Source organism: Aquila chrysaetos, chromosome 17 (assembly GCF_900496995.4).
Source record: "Aquila chrysaetos chrysaetos chromosome 17, bAquChr1.4, whole genome shotgun sequence".
In the NCBI taxonomy this organism is placed as follows: Eukaryota; Metazoa; Chordata; class Aves; order Accipitriformes; family Accipitridae; genus Aquila; species Aquila chrysaetos.
In genome coordinates, this window is record NC_044020.1 from 7,693,502 (window position 1) to 7,718,493 (window position 24,992).

The 24,992-nt window shown below is 46.0% G+C and overlaps 1 protein-coding gene across 2 annotated transcripts in view; it reads right to left on the reverse strand.

Annotated features, from left to right (window-relative positions):
• TBXAS1 (thromboxane A synthase 1) overlaps positions 1–5,355 on the reverse strand; it is a 246,881-nt gene extending 241,526 nt beyond the window's left edge. For both annotated transcript variants that reach the window (XM_030041204.2, XM_030041203.2), the window contains exons 1-2: positions 5,247–5,355; positions 3,940–4,023 (exon numbers count right to left, since the gene is read on the reverse strand). The gene's annotated coding sequence lies outside the window, so the exon portion shown is untranslated. The remainder of the gene's footprint in view (positions 1–3,939; positions 4,024–5,246) is intronic.
• Between the last annotated feature and the right edge of the window lie 19,637 nt (positions 5,356–24,992).

The following is a 24,992-nucleotide window of genomic DNA, read 5'->3' on the forward strand; positions in this document are numbered from 1 at the left end:
TTCTTGGTAGATTGTGCCCAATATTCCCAAAGGCCTTCTTACCCATATGAAAGGGAGAACAGATAACTAACATGCAAATTGCAGCCCCTGACATGCTGCAGAAAAGCACATGTAACATACACATGGCTTTACTCTAGTTCAGCCTTTTGTGCTCTTCCATTCATTGCTTTTTTGCTGCAGTCCTTTCTGCTGACCACTTGTACATTAATTCACCAAATCAGAAATCCCTTCAGCTCTCTCATTCTCAGCAGATATGTTGTAACACAGACATGTATAACTGGTGAGGGGGCAGAAAAAAGAAAAAAGTGAAAAAACAAACTTACACAATCACAAAACCAGCATTTCCAAATCTCAAGTTCTTACTGCAAGTCTTGGCTTAGTTTGGGTTTTCACTAAAGCACTAGTTATTCATGTGTGCAGTTGTGACAAATACAGGTTTTACTAGGAGAAAAGACAGTCAAGCCCTCAAAGCAAGGAAAAAAAAATGTTCCAAATCTGTGAAACTCAAAGGATCAGGGCTAAAATACTAATTAAGCTATTTTAACTGCTCAATTAAAAAAATGCATGTTTTTCCTGCAGTCTCATGAATCTGAGAGTAAATTTGTGATTCTGAATGCTTGAGGTTAGCAATGTTTGCAAAAGGGCGTGAACCCAATAAGCTGACCTGTTAGCAACGGGAAGAGCGGTTAAGTGGAAAACTAAATAATGTGACATATGAGTTGAAACAGCAAGAAGAACTTAGTCTCAACAAGATTTCAACCCTGCTGACACTCATTTTAACTTGCTTTCTCAGACTGAAGCATAGACGGGATCTGAGCCTAAGGTTCACAGTGAGTCCAGCCTCCTACCTCCTTCCTACCTTCTGCTGCCTTCTACCAAGTGGGAGATAAGCACAACCTTACACTGTGGCTGGGCTATTGCAAAAATGAAATATGTATCCTTCTCAGTTTCACTGAAATACAAAAAAAAAAAAAATAAAAAAAAAATCCATGGAACAAAACTTTCAGCCATCATACCTTAGCTTTTTACTGGCTGCTGATCAGAGCTAAGGTTCATGGAAAACCATGGCTCTGTGACAATCTGAGAGGACGGCTTTGTACTTGCCACAGAGCCTAACAAAGTCTTCAAGCTCTAGAGTCTTGGGGTTTTTTTTAAACAATTCTTAGAAGTTTCTTTCTACTCTGAAGATGCTGCTGCTTTCTTTACCTTCAGCCAATTAAGCCCAACAAGCTCAAGTGAGCAATTGCAATGATACATCAGCTCTAGTATGAGCATGGCCACCAGCCGTGGCAACTGTCCACTATCAACTCCAGCTCTTCTTCCTCACCATCCATTTTAAAGTATTTGTTTTAACTCAGAACACCACTACCTGCAGACACTTACCCCTCACCCAACTGGTTACACTCACACAGCAACCGAACTGGCATGATGGGATCTCTGGCCTAGCACGGTCCTACAGCCACCAACAAAAATTTAAGCTAGGTGCACTGGAAGAGATGCAGCTTAGAGAGCCAGACCTGTTGGACAGGTACCCCAATGTATAAGGTGCTTTCTCCTTAAGAGCCCCTGCTCTGCCTGTGGCAGTTCAGGCTAACTAGAGAAGCCAGCAACTACCCAGATGCATGGCAAAGGAGCTGGGACTACTTCAGACAGCCCAGGGACAGGGGGATGTTGTCACGAACCGTAATTCATTTACCTTATATTCGTAAGCAAAGTGATACATGAGTGCAAGATGCCAGATGGAGCGAGCTGACTGGAAATGAAGAAGATGGGTTTCAGATGGGACCTGTATTTATGCAAGGCTAGAAGCCGAGGGCAGCTTGGCTGAGACACCGCATAGGACAAAAGTCTCACCATACAGTCAATAAAATACTAGTTTCTTCCAGCCACCTTTACCTTGGTTTCCCTTGGCCAAGTCTGTAAAGCGGTGAGGCATCAAATGAGGGAGGTGGGTGCCGAGAGGGGCCTTTGCAGATGCACACAGATGTTTTAATGGTGTAGCAAGGAATGGCATTTTTGTAAGTCTGGTGCAGATAGATGCACTCTGTCCCCGTGTGATGCTCCCAGCTCTCTGGATGGAGAGCACCACCTCCAAGGGTAAAATATTGTTTTTCTCTTAGTATATGTAATTCCAATTAACCTTATTGGAGCATTGTGGGTACACTGAGAAGATTACACTCCTTAATGTGCAGTTACAGCTGTATTGTAAATGCAACATTACACGCTTTCTATTATGGTTCAGGACCGCTATGCTCTTCAAGACTGTTATAAACCGCAGAAAACAGGGGTTTATAATGGAAACACTGAAACACTCGACTCTAAAAGCCCCGGCAGAGAGGAAATATAGCTATAAATTCAGCTTCTGTTTTCCAGCATATACATTGACAAGGTATGAATAATATGTATTTCTACACTTGGAACAGACAGATGTACACATTGCTCAGGGTAACCTTTGCTGTAAAAGTGGAGGATGGAAAGAGCTCAAAGTGGAAAGAGCAACCTTTTGTCTTCTCTTTTACAGAGTTACTGCAATTGCAATAATGACATAAAAACAGCAATTGAAATTTAGTAGCCTGTGCTCCAGGGTTGGATTCTGAATGCAATTTTTTTTAAAGTGTGGGTTATGTTTCTACAGCCAGCAAGAAAAAGACATGACCCCCCCCAGATCCCTTCAGCCTCCTTTTTTTTAAAAAAAGAATTGGCTATTTGGATACTGTTCAAATGACATTGCAAATCAACTTGCTATCCATTGCAAAAATGGATAGTCTCTATATATTCTCTATATATTCTCTTCTATATATAATCTGGTCCCTAGCTTCTGAACTCTACCAAGGAGCAAAATTTGGACTAGCAATTACTAGACTTGCTAACGTGAAAACACCCAATCTGTTTGGCAAGAGAAAGATGGGCAGGCAACTGTACTACCGTTGGGCCTGTGGCATTTGGGAATTTCTTCAGATACTAATAGCAACGGCAGAGGTGGGTCAATATAATCCCATTAGCCACATCACGCTGTTTGACTTCTGATATGTACAAGGAAAGGAAAACAAAACCGACACAATTGCTTTTTGGGAGGTACGCTGATGTTGGGTAAACTGGAAAATCCATGCCTGTTTTAGACATTGCAGCCTGACTGGCAGCTGGGGAAAGGTGGAGTAGGAATGTCTATGCATTTTGCTGGCACAGCCCTCACCCCGAGGAGGGAGCAGGGAGAGGCACCCGCCACTGCTGCTGCCCACACAGGGCTCGGTGCAACAGGAGGTCCCACCACCACCACACTCTTCCTCGGGCACCTGCCCTGCTCCAGGGTTTTGGTGGCATCCCTGGCCATGCTCCTGCTCTGGAGATGGAGCTGCCAGTTCCGCAATGGCTCTCATTGCCTGGGTTAAGCTGGCGTACGTGGTGTCAGCATACAGGGAAATATCCGAAACTCAGCAAGGCTGCATGCAGATATGGTCCCTGTTTTTTATATTAGTGCTGCTCACATTTGGGAAAATTTCTTGAATGTGAAGGGAATGCTTTCAGATTCAGATGCTCCCATAAATTATTTTCTATTACATACATATTAGCAGTGTCACTAATACTGTAAACAGCGAGAACATCAGATACACCAGAGTCTATGAGGTGTATGAAAAACTTCACGTGAAAAGCAGCCCACGAGCCCTCCCCATTACAGCTGCTGGGGGTTTTAAGGTAATGGATTAGTTGGCAGAAAGTTTAGCGCTTCTTACCAACACCTTGTAACATTAGCTATAGCACCCTCATTTTAGATGTATATCCCCTCCTTTTGGGTAGCCATTCGAGGGCACTGTGTTTAGCATTACTGCGTGCTTGATTCGTGAAGGACACCCGCTCATTAGCTTTCTGCTTTCCGCCTTCCCATATGACAGCAACCCTGGTGCCCACAGTGCACAAACCCAACACGCCCAAAAGCCATACCTCCATGTTGACCCAGAAGTGCCAAGTCTCCGAGCAGGAAGGGAATTGCCACGTTGTCCAGACCTGTTCTGCATTTGGCAGCATCTGCGGAGATTAAGAGCAAAGCTACTTTATTACCATTAAAAGGGCAACGCAATTCCCAGCAGAACTGACAACTGCCTTTCACATATTCTCTTGGGTGAGACCTCTACTAGGACTGACTCCTGTCTTTGCTTCCACCTTTTTCATTTAAATAGGGTCTTGCTTCAGTAGCCTTAGCTAAAAACTTCCACTCTGCTCCCACAGTCTTCAGCATGCCCACTGCTTGCTGTCCCACCCCAGAAGCAGTAGCTGAGAACCAGTGTCACTGGCCATAAATATTGGATACAGCAAATCCTCAGCCTTCAGCATAATTAGTAAACTATTTGTAGCTGTGTCACTGAACCCAGTCCCTATGCATTGGGGATCACCAGCTGATGTACCTTCAGCCCTGGAAGGCCTGCAGAGCATCCTCGTGCAAAGTATTCCCCAAAACTCTCTGGCAAATTTACGCTCAGCAAGGCTGGAATAGTTTCCCAGGCATCTACTTGTCAGAGGATCACAGCCAAAATGTTCAAGAGTGTTTTACCTGACCCATGAAGCACACAAAGCTGTTTCTCTTCCCTGTGCTATCCTGACTGCTGCTCTGTTTTATTAAGCAGCAGGATGAAACTGAAGCATTTCCAAGGATTTTCACTGTAGTGATCTGCACAGCCTGAGACTTTCGGTTGCCTCCAGTTCAACAAACAGCAGAAACACTGGAACAAGGAAACGTATGCAGGCAAAGGCTGTTGCAGCCACTTATGCAAAATTTATATTTGGCTATTTCTCTCTACTAAGACCTAGAAAGCCAACTTAAAAGGAAAAACAAAAAAAGAATTTAAAAAGCAAGCTTAATTTTAGCAAGAAGCTGGATGTTATAAGACCCTTACTCACTCAAGAAAGATTTCCAGTCCCTGTAAGAAGTGGGATTCCCTCCCCCACCTTCTTCTAAGATTGAATGATTATTTATTCCTGCTAACCTTTACATAAAGGAGCCAACAGCCACACTTCTAACCACAGCTGCAAGGGAGAATGACATCCCTACATGGCCAGTCCCACGTGCTAACGCTGCAGACGTTTCCGCAAGCCAACCCAAATCCAGATGACTTACCCAACGATGTGCCACGGGAACGACGTGGCAAAAACCTCCCAGCCAAAAGCACGGGGCGAGGAGGACCAGGAGGGGCGACAGGATTGACAGCCCCCCTCCTCCGCCAACTCCACGGCAAATACTAGGAGATCCTTACCTTTAAATCTCTGCCATGCCTCCTCCACCCGTCCCTGGTGCAGCTGCCCTGCAACACCCGAGGGGAGCGGTGGAGAGCGGAGTCATCGCTGCCTCCCACGGAACAGACAGGTGCTTGGAAAGCTGCCCTCGGCCCCGCAGCCAGGCAGAGGCCGCGGGACTACAACTCCCAGAAGGCACCGCGCCTCCCTGCCCTGCCTCCCCCCGGCTGCCCCTCGCCACGCACTCTGGGGGTTGTAGTTCCGCCGGGGCAGCGCGCACACACCCGGCCCGCCCCCGCCGCTCCCGCTGTCATGCCCTTGCTGGGAAGGAAGGCTTTGCTTGGCTGCAAAGGAAACACACACTCTGAAACCTATTAAATTTTTTTTTTTTTTAAAAAACCTATATATATATTTGTATGTCTGTATAAAAAAAGCAAAGCTCAGCAAATATTTTTATCTGCAGTAAGAGGAAAACGGGAAGTCAGCGTACTTGCAATGCGCTGTCTGATTTTGGTGGGGGTTTGGTTTTCTGGCAAGAAAGGGAAAAAAGTGAAAAAGGGCTCATAAGCAAGTATTGCCAAATAACTTTGCAAAATCAGATGGGAAAAACTCAAATGTTCCCATACACTAATTAGTTAATGACTAGCCTCAAGCCTACAAACGTGCCCATACTTAACTGTATCCTCCACTGAAGTGAATGCAATTGAATCTCATACTCCAGTTGCTCCAGAAACTCGAGGCCTCTAGAAATTATAAGCATGGCTTAGTAATGGTGAGATTTTAGAAGTAATTAAGGGCTTATCCACATTGGGAGTTGCTGCAGAGTAGCTTCACTTGCGTTAACTCCCCTCCCCTGTGCTGGACATGTATTTCACGTTAATACTGCTTTATTCTGAATTAGCTTGCACCATTTGGGCTTTCAGTTCACAAGCTACCTTCGCCTGAATTGTGGGACTTGTGCAAGGTGAGCCTCAACTCCGTGTTCTGTTTTGACCTTGCGTTTGAGGCTTTATGTAGGCATCTCTTCCCAAAAGCTAGGCATTTCTTTTGAAAACTAGAGGTGAAGTTTCTCACACAATTGCTCCTGTCCTGAATTTGGGAGATCAATAGGAACACTAAATGCCACAAGACCCACAAAAAAAACTTTGGGAGCATGGCCCTGTTTGCCTAACTGGGAATGTTTGTTTTTCTAACACCGAGAGGAAGGCTGTGCAGAGGAGAGAAAGCTCTCCTCTCAGAGTAAAATCTCCTTTTAGTAATTAGTCCGCGTGGGTAGCAAGTTTTAACGATACTTCATAGAGAACATAAAATTCATAATCTGTCCAGAGTATAATCAAAGCTTTAAAGTTTTGCCCAAATTTTATTAATTGCATATGCATCAAAAATGTGAACAACGTTAATGTACAACGAGCCAGAGAAGTTCTTCCAAGACCAGTAGGTATTAAGCCCATGGATATACAAACAGCTCCCCTTTACCTGAGGTGAAGAGGAGGAGAAGGAAAGGTCCTAGATAATGCAAAATAATAATACATGACTGAGGCAAGAGGTTTTAGTGCACAGACAGGTGGTGCCCATGAAGACTTCTTAGCTTCTACACAGCACCACGCCACAGCTGTCTCTGTGCAGTCATATGGCAATGTTCCTAAATGAAGAAGACTTCCCAGAGCTTGGGACGTGATGCAGAGGCAGACACAGAGTTCTGCCAGAACTGCGGAGGACCCACGCTGCTCCGTGGCTGAGCCGGAGCCCTGCGCGGGACCGGCAGGCGGCTGCAGGACTCCTTCGCTCGAGTCAAACCATCGAAGTGCTGCTGGACTCCATCTGGCCCAGGGAAGGGTTTAGCTGCTTTGCAAGGCACTACAGCTCATCTTGTACTTCTAGAACAAGCTGGCAGCGCATGAATAGCATACTTAAGCCATAACCCGGCTAAGCCTTCCAGGATAATTGAGATTCTACAGTATGCAACTTTTAAAAGTAAGTTTTCATAGACTTGCTAGAAAAATGGGAATTTTGACCTAGCACTTTTCCTTCCAAGATCTCTGAATAATCTTTTTTAATGCAGGTTTAGAAAAGGAAAAAAAAAAAAGAAAAAAGAAGAAAGAAAGAGTATGTTCTTTTGACTTCAGTTCAAGTTCAATTGATAGAAGATCTATTAATCACCAGCATGCAATTTACATCGAGAATGCCTGTATTAAAGCAGACACATAGAAGAGCTGGAATGGATTGCTTCCCAAGATCTCATGGCATTAGGAGTGGAGCTATGTTTGTTTTCTTTCTTTGTTCTGAACTCTGTAGCATTAGGTTGACTGAGGCAGTATCTCTTATTAAAAATGAGCCGTAAGAGAACTGCTTTTGTGAACACATAGGATTATTACCTATTCCAACAGGTATTTTGTTAGTTCCTGACTCTGCAAAGACTTGCATAACTAAATACACCATGAATAAGTCCATTGAAATTGCTAAGGTCTGTCTAATGTTTTCATCTTCCTATTTCCCAGAACAATAATGGTCTCAGTCATCTATATTTGCAAGAATTCACAGATAAAATCAGAATAAAGAGGAAGCATGGATAATACAGCACCAGACCCTCCTATTGTTCCATTGGAGTAGGGAAATCCACTGGAGACTAAACTTTCTGTAAACATCGGTCTGACACTGGCTGCCCTTCTTCCCTCCCCAAGGGGCCGGCTGACGCGGGGAACGTCAGCCCACCCCATTCACCTGACCGCCTCTAACGCGGAGCTGAAAGAGATGCCATCTGTAAGGACCACAGGAGGATGAACATGATTCTTTTCCCATACGGAAAAGAGAAGCAAAATCCGGGTGCAGATGATTTCCCAACAGCAGAAGGCAGGACAAGAGGAAAAAACATTTAATGCCAATGGTGCCTGAGCTAAAAAAATCCCCCCGCCTTTCACAGGGCAGCTTTCTTAAACCAGCCTGCACCTCCTTGCAAAGAGAAGAGTGAGTCAAGTTTGCAATGCCATTCAGCTTCATACATGGCAAAAGCTTTCTGTGTTGCTTCCATACTTTGAAAAGCCCAGAGCTTTCCTCAGCACATTCTCTTAAACACCTAGTAGGCAAGGGAAAAAATGGAGGTAAAGCCAAAACAATAACCTTGCAAAGTGCTGAGCAGCAAACCGGAGAGCCAAAGCGCTCCTGTTTCCCCTGAATACCTTTCACAGTTACGCCCTGGTTTCCTGGGCACTTGCTGAGACAGGAGCTGATGCTGCCGTCTCACCCTGTCCCCAGCAGTATCCCGCTCTGCCAAGCAGCCTCGGGGGATTTGCAGGGCATTTTCACTGGGGCTTGGCTGACCACAAGTGAGCAGCAAAATCAGGTTCCCCACCGGTGGATCAGATGGTGAATACGAAGGGTGCACAATACTTCATTTGCTCCTTTGTAACCTTGGTGACCTGTTAGAAGCAAAAGTAGAGAGAAGCTCACGGGAGGGCAGTTCCTCGCCCTGTGACCCAAGAGAAAGGGTTGTTCTCCCTCCTCTGCTTGGGGAAGGCTCTGCTCTTCCCACCCTTGGCCCTTGCGGCAGATGAAATGAAGCCATGGAGGAAATCCGGGCTGGGGAAACCGCAGGAGGAGCTGGATCCCGGCGGGCATTGTTCTTGCCAGCAGATGGAGCAGGGCTGGCATGGGAAGAGCAGCTGTAGGAGCAGGAGGCTCTCCTGCCTCCAGCCATACCTGCCCCTCTCCCAGGAGAAGCTTCTCCTGCCCTGCCCCTGCCCTGGAGGGGTCTCACCTTTCTTGCAGGAGGTCTTTCTGCTTTCCTCCACTGGCTGGAGGATCCATCCCAAAGCTCTCTAGAGATGAGGGTAAACCTTTCCCAGGGCTGCCTCCTTGTGCTGGTGCCTGCACAAAGCTGAACACGTCGAGGAGGGTTGGTGAGTGTGAAATCCACATACCTGTGCTCACCTTCCATTTCTCCTAAACTGGTTCACTGTCATTGGCTGTAGTGGGCAGCTAGGTTATTTTCCACTCTTATTTCTGTTTCTGCTGAGTTTAAGCCAGGATCAACATGAAAGGTGGGTATGTTCATGTCAGGTCAGCAAATTAAACCTACCGAGCTAAGAATGACCAGATTGCCAAGGTGAAAAATCAGAGGTGGAGGTGTAAACGGAGGTGAAGTACTCTTCTCTTGCTTAGCCCTGGACACAGGAATGAATGGAAAAATAACATGTAGCCTTCTCCCTCCCACCCCTCTTGCCTTAGGGCCCCTCTCCAAGACTGATTCCCCCCAACACCCATTTCTTCATCCCTTTCACTTGCTTTTTTGGTGAGATTGTGAGACACAGGTCCTTCTGCAGCTCCCACCCATCCCATATGTGTCAAGCTTTGAAAGTCAGAGATAACCATTTTCCCTTGGTAAGCACACATCAGAGTGTTGGTCCCATGACGCGACCGCTGCGGATGCGGATAACAGAGCAGGTGAAAGTGAGGAGAGTCCTGACCACTGCGTTTTTATCTGCCCATTTGAAGAGGGACGTGGCAGACCCCAGCACGCTGTGCTGTCTCGGTGGGTCAGTTCTGCACAGGTAACTGCTCCGCAGGTAGCAGGCCTCCTCAGGGCAAAGCTGCTCATGAAATAAGGCGGTCCAGGGCACGAGAAGGGACAGCAGGCTCTGATACCTCCTCGGTGGGCAGCACTCAGTGGGCATTATACTCAGCCAGTGGATAATACAGATGCAGAGCTGCTCATGTGGGCATGGTTCAATGCAAACGTAAAGACGGACAGGTTATCCTATGAGTAATGTGAAGTGCTGTGCAGGATACAAGAAACTGTACAGAATAAATACTGTCTTGTTTGCAGAAGGAGACATTTGCAGGTAACTCCAATATTTATGCTGCATTCTTCCCTCTATTGCCTTCTGGTTTTCATTATTCTGCTTTTTGGAATCAGTTCATTCTTCTTCCTCAAACGAGTGGGAATATTTTTTTTTTATTATTTTTAAAAAGCAGCTCTTTTGTTTATGTCATATATATGATCTTCATCATCATGAATTAAGACATCACCTGGTGTTAGGCCCACTGGGGCAAACACAAGCTTTGTAAATGGAAAAGTACGTCAGTATCTCATTTGCTTAATAATATTCTACACATTTGAAGCCAAAAGGTAGTTGTGTAGCCCCAGTATGTTCCAAAACTGCCATACTGGTGTCATTTATTTTAGCCTGTTGTAATAAAAATAGATGATCGAAAATCCTAAAGCTCATACCTGAGAAAGGACAGCAAGAAATCAGCATGATCTGTATTCTGTCTTACACTTTTTTAGGGGCAGAAAGAGATCCTGCTGCAGAAAATGCCTTTGACATAGATGTTTGAGTGATCTGCTACATAGACAGTAAGAAATAGCATTTTATAAGCTTTTTATGGGGTATTAAAAATCCAAAGTGGCCAAGTTTTCTAATGGAAAAAGCAAAATATTTCAGGGTTTGAACAGAGGCACCATCTGAATCAGAGCGACCCCAGACTAATTGACTGTGAGAGTGTGTGTGCGTGCGTGTGTGTGCACACGTGTGCGTGCGCATGTGTGTGTGTTTCAGAGGGACATTCTTTGCTTCAGTTCCGTTATAATTCCTTTAAATATTTATTACTGGAATGTAAATTCTGCTGAAAACTGAGGTCTTTGCTTTGGAAAAACCAGACCATCACCTACCACGGGTGTTGTCACTCAGTGGAATATCCAAGTCCTTTTTGGAGAAACAAAAGGATTTGGTTATATAAACAAGTCACTGCATTGAATTATAAAAAAGTGAGGGGAAAAGAAGAACAAAAACCTGCTGACTGCTGGTTGAACTACTCCTTGGCTACGTGTGAACTGAAGTTCTGCAGATCTAGCAAGAAGCAGGAGCAATATTAAAATGAATTGGTTACAAATAGTGGAAATAGTCCAGCAAGCACATTTAGAATATGCAGCCCTAAGGATAGCTTTGTTTTCAGATTGGTTTGTCTTTATTTTGAATGTAAAACATTAATAAGCTTCTTAAGGAGATTGGGGATGGGAGAAAACATTGGCTGATCACCTCAAAGCCCAGGAAAATAAAAAAAGTTCTCAAGTTGCTGGATGAAATAACAAACTAGAATGGGTTTATACTTCTTACATTGCTATGAAAGCTTTACTTCTTGATCATTTCCAGACACCAGAAGGTTATTAAAAATCCACAAAGGGAAAAGAAATTCTACATTTATATGAGCTTTAAAACTTATTTTGGGACCTCAGCTTGTTACCAGTGTAATGCAGAGTAAACCTGTAACATGAAAAGTATTGCTCATCAAAAAGAGAGACAAAGGACCAGTCTAGCACCACCAACACTTGCAAAGGGATTTATCACATAATCTTTGGGGTTATGCTTTTTTCTGGAGGTTCAAAACTGGAATAGGCTGGTGTGGATAGTACCAGTGCTTAGGCTCCGGTATGTGTATCACTTTAAACCCCACTGTCATTTCAAGGATATAAATAGGCTTGGAAAAATCAGATTATTGGAAGGATTAAATTGGGATCAGTGTCAGTAATAATCTATTCCTTTGTGGTGACACCAATTGAAAGAGGGAAAGTTTGGGGGAGGGGAGTAATGCTGTACAACACTGCCTATGGGTTGTGTGGGAATGGGGAATATAAACGAGGGGAAGGAGAGTTAAACAGCACAGGCCCCACGTGCCTGGTAGGCAGGGCAAGCATAAGGACACAGAAATCCTCCTTAGAAATAGCACTGACCAAAGACCCCGTCTCACTAAAGGCTAGTTACAGTGATGGAGTGTCAAAATATGCTAGTCGTTTTAGTTTATTAAACTAATAAAGTCTGTCTGTGTGCTGTGTTCCCGTACTTCCAGCCCCACCACCCAGCGTGCTCAAAGAGCCCCAAAATCATAGAGGGATTTTCGCTTTATTTCCTTTTTTTTTAAATCACAATGCCTGAATCTTCTCCCTACAGTGGCACTCCCATTATCTCCTTACTGGGCTGGAAAAAAGGCAGCACGTGCCTGGCTGTCATGTCTCCGGAGGCTCTGGAGCGTCCCAGGCTGAGGAATGTAGTGTGGTCCAAGCACCAGTCCCTCCATCCCCAGCTCAGCTCATAGCGCTGCAATTCCCCTGGCCAGCCCTCACTCAGCCAGTCCGCGACTGAAATCCATGCAGGTGTTGCCTACATAAGAGCTAAGCAAGAAGCAGCTGGTCCAGGCTCTTTATCATTGCCCAAAATACATTTCTACAAGTAAGATTAAATTTATTCGGCTCTTTTGGATCCAGAATGATTTTGATAGCAGTGACTTTAATTTGGTGGTAAATTGCCTGCTGAATTTTCTTTCATCCAGAAACATGAGAGAGCAGAGTAGAGAAGGTACCTTGTGATGTTGAGCAAAGAAATCTTATTTAGACTTGTTTTCCATCTAGCCTTTTGGAAGAAGTTAAAGCTGGGTTTTCAGTTCAGGAGCTCTGTAAGTGAGATTCTGCTTCCCTGACAAGCCATTTTCTCCTTACCGCCTTGCCCCAGTTTCACCCACCACCACCTTTGCTATTTAACAGGGTAATACGTCCTTCTAGGAAGGGACTAGGAACCATCCTCTATATCTGAGTCCAAGGGAGATTTGTCATTGGCAGCTGTTGGCTTTCAGGATGTGCAATAAGGCCTATCCTTTTTTCCAGTTTTTCCTTAATAAGAAGAATGAAGAGACAGCAATGTGTGCTCACAGCCCAGAAAGCCAACCATATCCCAGGCTGCATCACAAGAAGCGTGGCCAGCAGGTCGAGGGAGGGGATTCTCCCCCTCTGCTCCCCTCTCGTGAGACCCCACCTGCAGTACTGTGTTCAGCTCTGGCGTCCCCAACATGAGAAGGACATGGAACTGTTGGAGCGAGTCCAGAGGAGGGCCACCAAGATGATCAGAGGGCTGGAGCACCTCTCCTATGAAGACAGGCTGAGAGAGTTGGGGTTGTTCAGCCTCGAGAGGAGAAGGCTCCGGGGAGACTTTATAGAAGCCTTCCAGTGCCTAAAGGGGGCTTATAAGAAAGATGGGGACAAACTTTTTAGTAGAGCCTGTTGTGATAGGACAAGAGGTAATGGTTTTAAGCTAAAGGAGGGTAAATTCAGACTAGATACATAGAAGAAATTTTTTTCAATGAGGGTGGTGAAACACTGGAACAGGTTGCCCAGAGAAGTGATAGATGCCCCATCCCTGGAAACATTCCAGGTCAGGTTGGACAGGGCTTTGAGCAACCTGATCTAGTTGAAGATGTCCCTGCTCACTGCAGGGGGGGTGGACTAGATGACCTTTAAAGGTCCCTTCCAACCCAAATTATTCTATGATTCTATGGGGAAGAAGGGTATCTCACTGGATAGGGGTCTTTTATCCTTCTGTTGGCAAGCTGAGTGGACGGTGCTGGGAGACTGGTGGTAGTGCAGCTCAGGGCTTTGAGCACGTTTCAGTAAATACTATAAGCAAGGTAGTGGTGAGAAGAAAGGAATGCAAAGTTTCTTGGAATAAATAACACTTCTAATAACTACCTCACTTATACTGTCCAATGACTGGAGCAAAAATAACAGGGTAAGCAATTCCCAGCACTGTCCTCAGGTGCTTTCCCAAAAGTTTACTTTCACTCTGTACTAAATGAATTGTTTGGGGTTTTGTTGTTGAAGGAACAAAGGTTGATATTTGTATATGTGCATTTATAGCTCTGTCTCTTCAGTGGCTTCCTCACAAAAGTTTGTGGTTCTTTTCGCATTTCCCATTTGATTTTTTTTCTTTCCTAAATACATATTTAAATTTCTTCCTTTATTTCTCTAAAGAAAAGAGAGCCGCAAAATGCAAACCTCTGCATCTACAAAAAAAACTCAGGCGTTTTTTTTTTCCCCTTCTGTCTTTCAGTCCTGCTTCTGCTTTCCGTTTTTCCTCCTGCTCAGTTAATTAGTCATTTATAATTATTTCCCTTTTTATTTACGCGGGCACGTATTTTCCCTGGGAAGCTGCTGCCTGTAACCTGACTCCAGCCCTGTTTGCTCTCTGCAAACCTACTGGCGTCATGGAGCAGCGTAGGATCGCTGGCTCGCTTGGCCCTGGGTGCTGGGCGCTGGCTGCCCACTCGCTGCCTGCCTGGTGCACCACAGCATCGGGCAACGCACGCTCATCCCAACGGAGCCTGCCTTCAGATCGGCTGCGAGGCCAAAAACCCGCACGGGGGGAAAGCAGGACGGGCATGAGTGACTCAGGAGGGCGAGGAAGATGAGGGCATCCTCGTCGCAGGCTCCGTCCCTTCGCCTCCCTCTGCCGCCGCTCTTCTGCTGGGGAAACCAAGCTGGCAGCGATGGCACTACCTGCTTCAAAGGGCTCCTGCCAAGCACGTCACTGCTATTTGTGTAATGGGATGAAAGTCTTGAGTGAGCGGTGATACATAAAGGAAAAGTCTTAGCATAATTACTGATCTTTACAGCTTTTTGTTCCAGAAAATTTGAGGGTAAGGAAATAGCTGTAAGGGTAAGCAGGAGATAAATCTTGGTTTGTGGCACCTTCCTTCTTTACGCATTTTCAGTGTGTCCCGGGGTTGCTATCCCACAGGCAGGGCTTACCAAGGGTGCAATCCCTTTCTTCTGCATTTCGAAGTCATTTCCAGCTTTCTCCTTGGACAGCAATTAGAGCCAACAGAGCTGATCAAAAAGCAGGGAAAAAAATCTTCACAGATACTTCATTTCAATTTCCTTCCTAATTTTTTTTTTTTAAATTTCAGATGTTTTAAAAGTGTGTTTTGAACACTTCTTTCTTGAGGTTGTGAGCAAATTTCCCTCTACTCTCCAATAATCAGTTAATAATAGAAACAACATATGTCCTCTTCTGTATCCACATTAAAGAAGTTTATGCCTGTCCCACTTAAGAACTAGCTGCTACTGTGACCTGCATTTTTTTCATCTCAACTCCACTTTCTTGTGGGAGCATTTTAATTTCTCTGTAGTGGTAGAAAGGGAGTCCCAGGCATGTGTTTTTCTCAGAATCAGGCTGAGACTCAGTCTCTGGCCACAGCTATCAATCAAGTTGGTTAAGGGCTCTAGTTTGAGCAGCAAACTGGCTCTTTAGTACCGGCAGCTAGACAAAATTCTTCACATTAATGCCAGCCAGGCTCCAGCGGCTCTCTGCTCACTTCTAGGCAGCTCCTGGTCCAAAGAATTCAAAGCTTTCATGCTTTCTGACCGGGACCCTTCTGTGACCGCGCACAGGCTGGGAAGCAGCACCTGGTTTGTTTTCGGCTCTCCACCTTGCCGCAGTTTGATGGGTTTTGGAAAACATCCTACGGAAAACAATTCAGCAGCAGCCGGCACGCAGGCTACAGGCAAAGCAGAGCTCTGCTCCCGGTGCCGCCGGTCACAGCGCCGGTGCCTTGGGTTGCCCGCCAGCGTGAGGACCAGAACACGATGTGCTCCGAGATGGAGCCACAGGCACCGGGTACCCCCCGGGTGAGCTCACAAGCCAGGGTTGTTTCATAGCGGAGTACGAAACTCACCTTTTCTCAGATGCCTCGCAAATATGAAAAGGAGTGGGAGGGAGAGGACAAAGAAAAGTAGTCAAGTCAAAGGGGCCAAGCGTTAGGATGGGAAGAGCAGAGTCCACGTTCACTAATGTTTACGCTTATCTCAATATTGTACGTGGTGCCTAGGTACTGTAGCAATTGGAACCTCATAAATACCAATAACAGATAGTAATTACCACCCCATAAATACCATCAACAGATAATCTTGCCACTAGGAAGCAAGAACAAGCTTTTCATACCCAACTGGCCGAGCAAGCTTGAAGGTGAAAATAACAAGAAGATGGAAAAAAACACTATTTGAAAATAAAGGTCTTCCTCTTGAGTCAAACTTTTTAATGGAAATAAAGCCTAAACCAGCAGCCTTATACTAGCCTTAGGCTCCAAAGTGCCCCAAGTCAATTTATATCTAGCTGATAAAAGGGTAGTTGATTGATTCATTACAGCCAAAGGCTCAGCTCCTAGGAATGCATGGTGCTTAATTTTTTTCTGGGATCCCTTTGATCTCTGCTGGAGGTTGAGGAGCAGGCTCCAAATTATGAAGTATTTTTGGAATTATATTGAGACCATTTCACAGAAAAGTCACCTTCAAGTCTCCAAGACTCTCTCTAGAGACATGGGGATGGTGGAAAGTTTCTAGCATGCCATTTTTATCTGAGAGAAAAGGAATACAGTAGATCTTAAAAGAATGATAATCCAATCACATTTGGACCAACATTAAGATCTGGATGTAGGACCTCAAGTTTTCTACATACTAAACTAAAAGCACAAGTTTCTGCAAGGGTATCTGGAAGCAATAACAGATTTACAGAGCTCTGTAGAGCAGCTAGAGGAGGAAGACCTAAAAACCCAGCATTTGGCACATGGGAGAAACTCACCTTTCAATTCAGTGTGTTAAATTCCACAGCAGTATTTATTCCAGGTTAACAAAAGGTGTCCGAGGTACAGCATCTGCTCGCTACCATTCCCCCTGTACGCAGAGCCCTCTCCATCTCTCCATGTACCTTAGAGCCCAAAGGGTCTTTCGCCTTGTCCTGCCTGCCAGATTTTTGACACGTTTGCTACCCTGCTGTAGAGCTCCTGCAGCCAGACCAGTGGCTGAGAGTCTGCTGGAGTTTGGGGATCTTCTCGTCACAGCCGGTGGTCAGCAGGACTGGAACCTGCAGTTCAGTGTCTGACAAGTGCTCTGGCAAAGCAAGTCACGTAACGAGGAATCCTCCTTCAGCGTGACTCTAATAACCTCCTCTGTAATAATATAGAAATGCGGAAAACTCCGCATTCACTGACTGTATTTACCTGAGCATTACAAAATATTAAATAGCATATTTAGCAAAACAAGAGCTTTCAGGTATTCCCTTTGGTATGCAATTGTCGAGGGCAGAGCTGCACATCGAGTTTGTATCTGTGTTGAAACCTCCACCGACTTAATTAGAGTAAAATGCATGAAGTGTAGTCATTATAATCTGCTTTGCAGTGACACAAACATATATAAGCCTTGTTCACATGACAGGAGTGTCCAGATTTCGCATCCAAGCCTTTGCCAAGAAAAGCCAGCTTTGAGGGGGGAAGAGGGAAGGAGGGGAGAAGGGAAGACCGTAAGAATTGCTCAGCTGACATTGCTAAAACACATGGAAACAGCCGCTAAGTCTTTCGCTGCCTCCACCCTTCCCAGTAGTCTCATTATGGTAAATAATGTTGCACTTATTTGAAAACTCAGGTTTCATAAGGCTGGCTGCGCCGGGGGAGCCGGCAGCGCAAGCGGCGCTGAAGATCTCTGCTCCTAAATGCCAAACCCCGGCGCTCGTGCCCCTTCGCTTCCTAGGAGCATCGCTGTTTGCTTTCAGAGAGCGGCTTGAACTTCTGCCTTAAAGTAAAAGCATATCGTGGCAGATACTCTAATCACAATGTCTAAATATAATACAAGGGAAGACAATTTCAGAGAGCTCAGCTACACTTTTTTAAGCAACTGTCAGGAAACTGCCTCTGTGGCTTGCTGCTTTAGAGTAAGATTAAATGAATCAGTCTCACCATTTGAATGCGTGGGAAGTCAGAGACAGCAAAGTGACAACTAAGGATGGTTTATTTATAATTGGGCCCTCCTCCTATAGCTATTTGTGCACAAGTCCTGTGCACTAAGTTCAAAAGTACCTGCCCTTTATGTAAAATTACTCACAAATGCTACGTGTAGGCCAGGTGGATGCCTACACTGGTTTGCCTGATTATAAAGTTCATGTAATTATTATTGAACTCTCTAGTGATGTTTGGAAAAAAAATACAGCTTATTATGCAGCAGCTTCAAAAGGCTCTGACTCCCCGGTCCTTCAGCCGGGAGCCTTTCACAACGAGGAGGAGCCTGGGCTGGGCATCACTGCCAGGAGAAGTCCTGGGGGACGCACGGGGACGGGGGCACCGCCTGAGCAGCGGCTCTGCGGCCAAGGCAGGACTGGGAGGGCTGGAGGGTGACGCGGAGGCAGCATCGGCGGACGCTTTGCTAGCGGGGACCTTTGATACTTGAGCTGCAGCTCCCCACTCCTTGAGCTAAAACATCTCTGACTTTAACCTGCAGGTTTAGAGGCTTCCAAAACAAGAGTTGCCAAAGAGAGGCAAGAATGCCGTAGATGCAGCTGCAGTAGTTTATGGTTCATCTGATTAATGAGCCCAACTGGAGCGGCACCACGATGAGAAATGGCTTTGCCAAAAGAAAAGTGTGAGTTTCTCATCTCCACCATCTCAGGATGTGGCCCCAAACTTTTGAAGCGTCCTCCTGAGTGAGGATAGGCGATATCCACAAATCTGAGATAAAGTTGCCGAGAGGAGGACCTGGGAGCGGCTGAGTCCCTTGGAAGAAGAGCAGGATTGCTCTTTGCCCAGCCTCCAGGTGGGTGAGTCAATGGAGTTGAGCTGACCTCAGTCCCTGAGCTTTCCTTCCTCCCCACTTTGGCAGGCTTGGCCTTTAGTCTGTAGCACCAGCCTGCACCCCTAACTGGGAAATATTATTAAAATGGCATTAAATATTAAGTGTGACAACACAGCATCTCTCACAGTGAGGGAGCTCCTGACACAGCAATGCTTTTCCTAATAAACTGCCTTGACAAACAGTTTACTTATATTCTTATTTCAATTAGATGAACTACTCTGCAGTGGTAAGGATGAGTGTGGCTGGGTGTTATTTGGAGAAGTAGTAAATATTTATTCGACTCTCACAGCATGGAAGTGGGTGGGCGGCAGGGTCTCAAGACAAGACCTCATCAGCACAATTTTTAAAGCCATAGTCACAGGCTGTGGCTAACCAGCAAGGCACAACGCTGTTGTGTGAACCCATCGCCAATAGCTTAGCTATTAATATTGGTACAGCATTAATAGCGATGGACAGCATGGCCAGGTTTGGGTCTTACAGAGATCTGGGATGGAAAAAGGAGATGACCTCCATTAAATAGTCAAATCAGTGTAAACGTTACAAGGGTTTCCCATCTCTGGCCAAGAGGCTTCCGCCAAGCTCAAGGCTGTGTCATGGCAGGCACTGCACGTACCAAACACGCTCCTCGGCCCACAGCACCTACATGCACAAAGCCCCCGAGCAGATCAGCGGTCGAGTCATGGGCTCAGATCTCCAGGCTCCCAGCTGAGCGAGGGAGCGGTGCAAAGGCAGGAGAAGGACTGCCGGAAGGTACTGGGAAATTTAATCTAAGGAAAGAAATCTCCATCTCTGCTTTCTTGGAAACTTTGCCTGCAATTTCAAGTATTTTCTGTTGACGGCATGAAAGTCATGAAATTAAACACGCATGCTTGTCTTTGAAACACTGCTAGTCTTCTGGCCATTTGGGGAGGGGGGATAAAAAATGTTTAACTTAGGAAAAGCAGTTGCTTTCCAGAAAATCCCATGAGGCTCTCCACAGCACATGGGTTGGAAGCCACGAGGTTCCTGTCAGCACATCTGTACTTATCCCTGAAGTATGGAAGATCAGCTTCGGCAAAGCGCCACAGAAAGTTTTATTACTTTAAAGTCACTGAGTTTGTCTTACAAAGCCTGACCAATACTTTACCTCAGTCTGTATGAGGTTTTGTTACCTTATCATAACTTCCAGTATAATAAAATAATTAACATTACTCTCCTGATACCTTTCTTTGAAAAGGCTGTTTCAGAGGCTGAAGGGTAGAGGGAAGTCCCTTCTCTTGCTGCTGAAGGCAAGTCTGAGATCAAACATAGCTGTTCTGTGCTGGTGAGACTGTGCAATGGGTCTTTTTAAGATGGAGAGCGGAGAATGGGATAAATAAAGCTGAGCGGCAAGGTGGGGTACGTGAGTGGGCCAGGCAGGCATTGCCCAGTGGGAATTTGGCACGTAACTCAGCCGGTGAATAACTCCATAGAGTCTATAATGATCGGGGACGTCACCTAATGCCTCATCAAAAAGACAACACGCTTTGCAGAACAGAGCATCCCTCACACAATCCTCTACAGCACTTTATACAGTGCTGTAATCACAGCCTGCCTCGTATGTGACTTTTTTTCTTCATATATGTTGCCCTTTTAATCTGAAATAGTTTCCTCCTTTCCGTTTGATTGGTGTTCAGGAATGGATTTAAAATGGGCATTAAATCTAAAATTTCAGATCCAGAAGCACAGGGTTTGGAGGGCAAGATGATTCTTCATGTGTGCGTATGCATCCCTGCAGCAATGATTCAGAGTCTGGGTCAGCTGATTTAAAAGGCTGGGCCAAATTGTCCTTCCAAGTGGCTGTATTTAGACATGCATATCTGTCCGTGTACCATCATAGCATCACTGGTACCAGTAGAGCTGTGCTGGCTGGTAGCAGCTGAGCGTCTGCCCACGGGGCCCTGCTGATGCCTCTGGCCACCAAAAAGATTGAGTTTCTGCTGGCGGAGACTGGCCCTCCCTTGGGAATGGCACTTTAGGTAAGACAGAGTATGCGAGCTGGAGTTTAGGGGACTCACTGGTGGTTTCACCAAAGGAAGCTGAGGAATTACAAAGTGAACTCAGGGCAATATTTAGAAGAGGATCATTTGAAAAATTTCTTCTTTAAAAATTGGGAAAATATTGGGGGGGAGGAATATGGAAATAACTTTGTTACACTGAGGTTGTTTTCAGCAGGATATAGGGACTATATTTAATCTTTGTTGTGTAGAATGGGTAGGTTTTTTTCCTTGCTCTGAGCGTGTCTCTTAATACAGCCTTACTGGTGGAATAATTAACAAAGCCTGCATCACAAATGCGGTGCTCTCAGGAGCTAGGTACTGATGTGCCCTTTCCCACTGCAGCGGAGGTAGGAGGGTTTCTAGCGAGCTCTGGGAAGCAGGAGTCTCCCAGGAATTTCTGAGCACAGAAAATGCACGACAAGGTGCTGTTGGCGATTTTCACCAGGAGGATCTTCTTCAGTGAATTTTTGCTCCTTCCAGCCAAGGACAAACCTCTGACACTAGCCCACATTATTGTTTGAAGACAGATTGAAATCTCGTGATTCTGACATCGTTTTATTTTTAATTTCCACACTGCAAATGTCAGGGGAAAAAATACCCTAAAAATTATACTTCAGAAAAGACTATAATTACTTCCAATTAAATCATGGCCCTAGTTGTTTGAAAGACTTGACCACAGCTAGAATTTCATTATCTGATAAGCACTTTTTTTTTTATATTTCAAAGTTTCTTTTTTAATAATAAGAAGAAAAGGATCCAAGACCCTGACAACAATACCTGAGCCAACTGCAAAAGCCCGATGATGGGAAATTGTGTTTAACCCCTCAAACGGAGAGGCCACATAATTTTTAGGGCATTTATTTCAGCGATACTCCTGATGGGGAAGCAAGGTTCAGAAATGTGATCAGGTGTAGTGGTAGGCATGGATGAGGTGACCCAGATCTCTGCCTTCCCCGGGGCACTAATCAGACCGTGCGCTTTCATTGCACCTTTCTTCATCCGTGGTACCTAAAGCATTTTACCAACATCTGTTCTGTTTCTCATTGCCACGCTCCTGTCTATATCGGGGTACATCTATTGAAGCCACTGAAGTTATATCAGCGTCACCTGGTTTCACAGTGGGAATTAAGTCTCATCCTTCTGTATGTCTGCACTGTAAATCCAATTGTTACCCCCTGGAAAAGGCATTTGCATCACACGAGCTGCACTGAGGATGCCACTGATGTTTAGACTGAGTAAAAATATTTGTGTTCTTATAGAATCCCACTAGCAGGTGTGCGGGATAATTTTGCTGTAGGTTATTGTGGTCTCATTTTGAACTTTAGCTATGACAGAGCCGTCGGTCCCCAACCCCACTCAAGTATGCAGCTTATTTTCCATATGTGTTCAGAGATAAAGGCCTTTACTCAGAACTTTAAAAAATAAGCAGTTATGGTCCCAGTCCAGTAGGCTGACTGTTTTCTGTTGCGCTTAGGAGTCAGTCTGTACCGTTTGCCATGCTGAAGAGGGAGGCGCAGGCTGGAGGGAAGGGGCAGATGTTCTGCAAAACATCTGCCTGCGAAAAGGGTCGTGTGTGGAGGGACGGGTGGTGCTGAAGGGAGCCGCGTCTAGCAGCAGAGCAGTAGCAGGGTGTAAAGTTATTTACCACTGTAGCCCCTTTCCCTTAGCATCCCAGCCAGCAGTAAGCCCAAGCATTTCAGTCGCTAGCAGCGACCCAAAATCCCAGTCACAAGGGACAGGATTTTCTCCAGGTGATGCCACGGAGGCAGCCTATACCGAGTGTTTGCTAACAATTAGCAGAGATGTAAGGCTGGGAATGGACATACCATAGCAGGCTGCCTGGGCACCCGCAGCTTGCACACAGAGCAGATGTTCCTACTGTCCATGGAAAAATCCTCCCCCAAATATTCCACATCACAGCGGCTAGTCTCCAAGCTGATTGTATTAGGAGGAAAGAAATTAAAAATTGCAATTGACTCACCAGTAAAAATATGTGAGTGTACCCAGCAAATAAAGTAGATTCCCTCAGCACTTACCTAATAATTTTGCTTTTAATTAAACTGTCCATTCCTGCACTGATTTACATTTAAAAAGAAAACATCTGTGTGTATTTCACTGGGAAATCTTCCCCTGGTGTTTACAAAAATATTTTGCTTTGCTTAATGCGAAAGATTCAGGGCCTGATTCTTGTTAACAACATGCTGCCTTCCAGCTCCTCCGTGAAGGCAAACAGGTATTAAAGGTTGTCACTGAAGGGGACGTGCTCACCCTGTGTGCTTACAGCCTTTCTTTTATGGTTTTATTTTTTTGTTGTTGTTTGTTTTTTTAATGTACCTTGTAGTCTTTTATTAGCACGGTTTTTAGGCTCAACGTTTCTGAAGAAGAAAATGCAGTGGATGGACAATGAGCTAAGAAAGCTGGGAGCCACAAACCCCCTCAGCTTTCTTTGGGAGAAGGAGGAAGAAAGTGCACCTCAGTAGCAGGTACCTCTGGCATTGCCCCTGGCGTGCTCTTGGCCCAGCAGAGGCAGCAGAGAAGAGGAGGTGATGCCACTGTAGCGTTTCTGGCTCTGAGAGACCAAAGAGCACCTCATGTCCGTTCGCACAATCCCCTTAAAATGGGAATGGTGCCCAACAACTATGTTTTAAAACTCATCTGTCTTCCTTCTTGCACCTTGACCTCCAACCGCTGTATTAACTTTTAAAGAAAAAAGAAGACCCCCAAACTCTCATCGTTTCCAGCAAGAAACAGTAATTCCTGCTACTCCACTGCAGTTGAGTATAGGCTCGGGTCGTTACCACCAGTCCCCTGAGACACGCCAGTCAAACACCGCGCGCCTTTCAGGATAAGCGAGTGACATGCCCAAGACCATCAGGATTTGCCTATGTGGGGCAGAAATGGAAACGAGCCCCCTGAGTGCCAGCCCAGCGCTGTAAAAAGGCCGCCCCTCTTTTCCCCGGCTTAGTCTCTGCCACCATCGCCCAGGAGCGACGGTGGATGTAGCTGAGGATGCTGCTGCCTCGGTGGTACGCAACGCTCCCTGACAAGGCTGAGCGTGCCGTCTTCTTGCACCCCGACTACTGGTGTGTTTACGGTAGACCCAAATATGCAAACGGAGAAAGAAAAAATCATAAGATGAGACATTAAAATGTGCTGCTCCAGTGCTGGTTCGTGATCGTCTCCCAAGTGAAGGGGCCAAAGGGAACAAATAATCTGTTGGGGTTGGAAAGTCTCTCTGGATTCAAAATTTGAGTGACACGTCCTGCAGTCTCAGGCACGCAGAGGCGGACCACGATCTCTCCTGCAGAGAGATGGGCTTGCCCCGGGGCTGCTGGGGCCTCGCTGCCAGCACCGGGCTCCCGACCGGTACGTTCACTCCATGGGGGGGCCTAGATGACCAAGGATGTAGAATCCTTGCATGGATGCTCAGTTTTGGGGAGAATGAAAAGAAGGTGGTAGGCTGAGAGCTGGGCCACCTCCTGAGTGTATCCCTGTCTGTGCACAGCAGTGGGAAAGCATAGCAAGGGGTCGTACCCCCCAGCTCCAAGCCACACACCCCAAGTCCCCACTGACGCGGAGACCCTTGTGTGAGCCGAGGAGGAAGGCTGTGTGCAGCAGGACCGACCCCTGCTCCCTCTGCGTGCCCACGCACCACGAGCTTCCCCCGTGCACCAGGTTTTAGCAGCAGATCTTGGCCAAGGTCAGGACCTGCTGGGGCTGGTTTTTGTTTACCAAATGTGCTGTGACCTCATTTGGCAGGAATATTCAAAAATATGTAAGAGCAGAATGGTCCTAGCTGGTGAAAATATCCCCATTAATTTTCCTATCTTTGGACGCATTATCGGCAGATGAGAATCTGTAACGTCCTTAGTGTTACCGAACCTGAAAGGCAATCAGGAATTGCCGTCCTGGGCCAGCCAAGTAGTCCATCAAGTTGAGCACCTTGCCCCTAAAAGAGGCAGAATAACCTGTGCTTTGAAGCCAGGCAGCTTTAGCAATTTGCCTAGGTATGTCACGCACAGGTTTGGCTGCTCCCGCGTCCCCCTCTGTGCTCCACCCGCCAGCCACAGGGCCAGGAGGCACCATCGCCATGCCCACGCCACGGGCAGTGAGTCCTGCAGACCCCTCCGCCAACCCCTTCCTCTTTTCTTCTGGTGGGGGAGTGAGTCTGGTTTACTTTTTAAGCTCCTGTGTCATGCTAGCTTTGAAGGACGTGGAGTTAAAGCAGACCCAGGGGCTATGGGATAGCTCAGGGTAGAAACAGAGAGGGAGAAGAAACCGTCGGTGCAGCTCCACGCAGCAGAGGCTGG